Source organism: Trichechus manatus, unplaced genomic scaffold (assembly GCF_000243295.1).
Source record: "Trichechus manatus latirostris isolate Lorelei unplaced genomic scaffold, TriManLat1.0 scaffold00213, whole genome shotgun sequence".
Lineage (NCBI taxonomy): Eukaryota > Metazoa > Chordata > Mammalia > Sirenia > Trichechidae > Trichechus > Trichechus manatus.
The window spans coordinates 252,941-258,931 of record NW_004444149.1 but is presented as its reverse complement, the minus strand read 5'-3'; the positions used below and the strand labels follow the sequence as shown (position 1 = coordinate 258,931).

The 5,991-nt window shown below is 40.8% G+C and overlaps 1 protein-coding gene across 1 annotated transcript in view; it reads right to left on the bottom strand.

Moving 5' to 3' along the window:
* Positions 1 to 5,991, bottom strand: part of ARHGEF11 (Rho guanine nucleotide exchange factor 11) — a 149,261-nt gene that overhangs the window by 31,492 nt on the left and 111,778 nt on the right. The window lies entirely within an intron of this gene.

Below are 5,991 nucleotides of genomic sequence, written 5' to 3'. Positions count from 1 at the left end.
GCCAGGCCTTTTTTCCGAGGTGCCTGAGTGGATTCAAACCTCCAACCTTTCAGTTAGTAGCCGATCACTTAACTGTTTATGCCATCCCCGGACTCCAGATCCCCTTACCTGTCTAAAATTCAAACTCACTGGCCTGGCTTTTCTTTCTTCTCTCCTTATGCCTATCTTAACAAAAATCTAATTCTATCTGACAAGCCATTGATTGGGTATGATGAAAAAGACTCCATGTTGCTTGAACTCTTCAGATACTTCACTGGACAAGCTTTTCTCCTAAAGGTTCCTTGAGCTTTCAAAGCCTTTTTACCAACTATATTTTTCCCTCTCAATTTAATCTCCCTCATTTCTAGTGATTCTCCAGCCTAGGCTCTGCTTCTGGATCCCGCCTGGCTTACTTGTGCCTACTTTTCCAGGCCCAAGATACTCTCCTTATCTATTCCGTCAAGGGGCTTTTCCTGACAGTTCCTCCTGGAAGCTCCTCACTCCTTTTTTGTTCTCCTGGATACTTACAGGCTCTATGCTCAGAATGACCGAGTCAGAGAACGGGAGAGAGCCGGAAGGTATCTGTAAGCAGAGCCCAGCACTGATTTATAATTGAAAGAAGTGAGGCCCATAGAGACTGACCAGTGTGCTCAAAGCTGCAGTCATGACTGATGTGTTGTATTTGTCCTTCTCACTCACATCCTGAATGTCTTCCTCTCCCATTAGACTCTAGTCTCGGAATCCCTCTGAGTCCAGGGTCCGCAGGGGGAGTTGGATAACCACTTCTGGTTCCCCTTGGCTCTCTGGTGAAACTTGAAAGCACTAAGTTTTTGAGGGCAGAATTTTTCTTAAAAAAGTCTTTACAAATACATGTGTGTATATGTATGTGTGTGTGTGTATACACATATTATTACAAAAGCAAAATATGATCATTATAAAAAAATAACATACTATAGAATTACGTAACAGGAAATGAGCGTTCCCTGTGATCCCATCCCCCTACTGCTGACAGTCTGGAGCACAGTACAGGCTTTCCCCTATGGTCTTATTAATGTCTCTTACTATTATTAAAAAACTGGAACTATACTATATTCACTCTTATCACTACAAAATAGCAGTTTAAATGGTTTTCAGATGGTGAACAACTGCCACGGAGGACGACACGGACCCCGAGACCATTAGCTCCACGCCCGCTCTCCTCCCCACCCGATGTCCGCCTGACTCCCACCCGGCAACCGAACTCGGTCATTCCATGCTCCAAAGGGAGGAACCAGGAGCAGGCAAGCAAGGAGCGGCCGAGAGAGGAAGGACACCTGTGCTGGGCTCCGGAAAACGAAGTCCCAGTCCAAAACCTGCCCCTAACAAGCTAAGTCGTTGAAGAGTCCCTGAGCCTTTCTTTGCCTCAATTTTCCCATATATCAAATGAAAATTCTAGTAACTATCTCCTTTCCTGATTTTGAAAATGAAATATTTTTTTTGTAAAGGCTCTAGCACAGTAGCTAGCATACGAGGCATTTTCATACATGTTAGATTTCTTTCCCCCTGTAAGATCTAAGACTAACTACTTATCTCCATGCTACGAGTAAAACTAGAGCATCAAATGTATTCTTTTACAAAACAGCTCTTGATTCTTTTCCTTTGATGACTGCGTAACTCTGGATTTAAATAAAACAGGATTCACCTAGGTCACAGTCCTCTGCCTACAGACCACAGTCAAGAAGAAGTTCAAGAGGCTGTGTGTCCTGAATAAGATCTCCCCAAGATGACACTCTGGGGATGATTGTGATTAGTCCCGTTCCAAAGTATTCACTCATTCATTCATTGAACATTACGAATTGCCTAGGCACCATGCTAGGTGTTTAGCACGTACAAGACGAGTTAAGCCTAGTGGGAAACTCCGACTTGTAACAAACAATAATAACAGAAAAGGGAAGTGCTATAACAGACAAAGATCCAAGATGCTGCCTGGAACCCTAAACTCCAAAAAGAGAAGACATATTTACCAAAATCATGACACTATCAAAGAGAACTCAGTGAGATGTCTATGTGTGTGGTGGGGCTGGTGGGGCTGGAAAGGCGTGGGGCAGGAAAGGGGTAGGCAGGAAACCCACCGTCTGGGGTTACTTGCTGAAGCCTGGGAAAGAAGCCCTCTGCATAAAAAGCCTTCCAGGGGAGGGGGTTGGACTGGCTGCCTCAAGCCCACATATTCCCCCTCTGGAAGACCTAAGAGTAGGTTCACCACGGGAGAAAATTAGGCCCAGTTTTGTTCATGGGAGGGAGGAAAAGATAAAAACTACAAGTAGATTCCAGGGACTGTCAGGGGCTAGATTTAGTAACTCACTGATTAATTGGTCAGCTCGCTGGTGACTGTTTGGCTAAACATTGTGATTGTCATTTGATCTGTTTTCTTCCCATGCCATCTCTCTCCCATCATCCGAAATTACTTTAGAAATTCCACCTTCTGAAGACCATCCTCCTGGATTCAGAGATTACTAGGTACTCGGAGTTAAAAGGAACCCTAAATCAACGCAATCTCTATCAAAATTCCAACAGCCTTTTTTTGCAGAAGTAGAAAAGCCAATTGTCAAATTCATATGGAATTGTAAGGGATCCTGAAAAGCCAAAGGAATCTTAAAAAAGAAGAATAAAGTAGGAGGGGTCACACTTCCCGATTTTGAAATGTACTATACAGCTACAGTAATCAAAACAGTATGGTACTGATGTAAGGACAGACATACAGGTTATGGAGTAGAATCAAAAGTCTAGAAATAAACCCATACATCTATGGCCAGCTGATTTTGACAAGGGTGTCAAGTACATTCAACGGGGAAAGAATAGTCTTCAATAAGTGGTGATGGGACAACTGAATCTCCACATACAAAAGAATAAAGTTGTACTCACACTTCACACCATATGTGAAAATTAACTCAAAATGGAACAATGACCTAAAAATAAGAACTAAAACCATAAAACTCTTAGAAGAAAACATGGGGTAAAGCTTTGGAACCTAGTTTTTGGCAACAGATTCTTAGATATGACAAAAAAGCATGAACAACAAAAGACAAAACATATAAACCATACTACATCAAAATTAAAACCTTCTGTACATCAAAGGACTTTATCAACAAAGTGAAGAGGCAATCAACAGAGTAGGAGAAAATATTTGGTAACTATGTATCTGATAAGGGCTTGATATACAGAATATATAAGGACCTCCTATAACTCAACAACAAAAAGGCAAACAACCCAATTAAAAAATGGGCAAAGGACATGAACAGATGTTTTTCCAAAGAAGATATACAAATGGCCAGTAAGGACATGAAAAGATGCTTAATGTCATTAGTCATTAGGGAAATGCAGATAAAAACTTCATCCCCTTTACGATGGGATGATTACTATTAGAAAAAAACGAAAAATAACAAGTGTTGGTGAGGAGAAATTGGAACCCTTCTGCACTGCTAGTGGGAATGTAAAATGGTAAACTGCTGTGGAAAACAATCTGGAGGTTCCTCAAAAAGTTAAACATAGAATTACCATATGATCCAGTAATTCCACTTTTAGGGATATACCAAAAGACTTAAAGCAGGGACTCAAACATACATGTGATTATTCACTGTTCATTGCAGCATTATTCACAATAGTTAAAAGATGGAAACAACTCAAGTGTCCACCAACAGATGAATGGATAAACAAAATATGGTATATACATATAATGGAATATTATTCAGTCATAAAAAGGAATGAAGTTCTAATCCATGCTATAACTTGAACAAACCGTGAAAACACGCTGAGTAAAATGTCAGGCACAGAAGGATAAATACTGCATGATACCATTTATATGAAATAATCTAGAATAGGCAAATGCATAGAGTCCAAGGGCTCACATGGAACCTGTACACAGACCAAAAGACAGTCGTTTGAATGGAACAAGGGGATACTGCATGGTTTAAAATCAGGAAAGGTGTGGGTCAGGGTTGTATCCTTTCACCATACTTATTCAATCTGTATGCTGAGCAAATAATCTGAAAAGCTGGACTATATGAAGAAGAACGTGCCATCAGGATTGGAGGAAGATTCATTAACAACCTGCAATATGCAGATGATACAACCTTGCTTGTTGAAAGTGAAGAGGACTTGAAGCACTTACTATAGCCTTCAGTATGGATTATACCTCAACATAAAGAAAAAATCACTACAGCTGTACCAATAAATAACACCATGATAAATGGAGAAAATATTGAAGTTATCCTGGATTTCATTTTACTTGGATCCACAATCAACATCCATGGAAGCAGCAATTGCATTAGGCACATCTGTTGCAAAAGACTTCTTTAAAGGGTTAAAAAGCAAAGATGTCACTTTGAGGACTAAGGTAAGCCTGACCCAAGCCATGGTATTTTCAATCGCCTCATATACATGTGAAAGCTGGAAAATGAATAAGGAAGACTGAAGAAGAATGGATGCCTTTGAATTATGGTATCGGCAAAGAATACTGAATGTACCATGGACTGCTAGAAGAAAAACATATCTGTTTTGGAAGAAGTACAGCCAGAATGCTCCGCAGAAGTGAGGATGGTGAGACTTTGTCTCATGTACTTTGGACCAGCCCTGGACCAGGGATCAGCCCCTGGAGAAGGACACCATGCTTGGTAAAGTAGAGGGTCAACAAAAAAGAGGAAGACCCTCAACAACATGGATTGACACAGTGGCTCCAACAATGGGCTCAAACATAGCAATGTTCGTGAGGATGGTGCAGGACCGGGCAGTGTTTCGTTCTGTTGTGCTATAGGGTTGCTATGAGTTGAAACCAACTCAATGACAGCTAACAACAACAAAACACTGGGCAAATGCATAGCAACCAGAGGCTAGGAGGAGGATGGGGAGTTACTGCTTAAAGGATACTGAGTTTGTTTTAAGGTTATGAAAAACATTTGGAAATGAATAGTGCAGATGGCTGTACAACATGGTGAATGTAATATCACTGAACTGTACACTTAAACGGTTAAAATGGTAAATGTTTCATTATATAAATTTTACTATAAAAAAAGAACCCTAGAATAGTGACTTTCAAACTTTTTAGACCAAGATTCCCAATAATAAATACGTTTTTCATTGCAACTTGGTATACATATATATAACTAAGACATATGTAACTCAAACATCAGTTTCACAAAACTATGCTGACTCTTATTAGATACAATAAACTGACATTTTCTTTTAAATGCTATTTGATTTTACTTCACTACAATAAATGCTGATCTTGATCTACTATACTGATTTTATGACTCACAACCCACAATAGCAAACATCCCCTAATATTTTCCAGTGTGGGAAGTACACCATTGGTAAACTCAAGATTTTAAGTGAGATGATTTTTGTTGAGGCAGGAGTGATTTTAGGTAGTACCTGGACATGGCATTAAATGACACTGAATAGAGAGAGGATTCAAGATGGCAGCCTAGTCAGATGCACCATGCTGTCCCACTACAGCTAAGACCTGAGAAACGAAGTGTAACAGATACAGATAACAACCTGGGAACCCTGAGCATCAAATGAAAGGATACTGAATTAGATCAAACACCGACTGGAGCAGAATCTGAATGACAGCAGTGAACAGGGAAGAGATATGGAGTGGAAACGCCCTGCCAGCTAGTCTGGCACAGTGGGTCCATTTTGAGACAAAGCAAGCTTTGGGGGAGAAGCATAGGAAGACATATGGAACTCCTAATAGGAGACAGAAAAACTGCAAACACATACCCGGAATGAAGCAAGGTAAGCAGGACACAAACAGGAGCTAAGGAGGGAAAGTAGAGGAAGGAGGACGAAAGCTTCAGGGATTCAGGAGTATACAATGCAGGGAGGAAATGAGGACCCAGAGACAAGGTGACTCTCCAGCGGCAATACCTGACCAATAGGGAAGGTGGTGAACATGGGGCAGCAGATGAGCCCCCTCCTTTCTGTTTTTTCTGTTCTTTTTCCCCCCGTTTTTTTTTTCCTCTCCCCTCCCCAGCT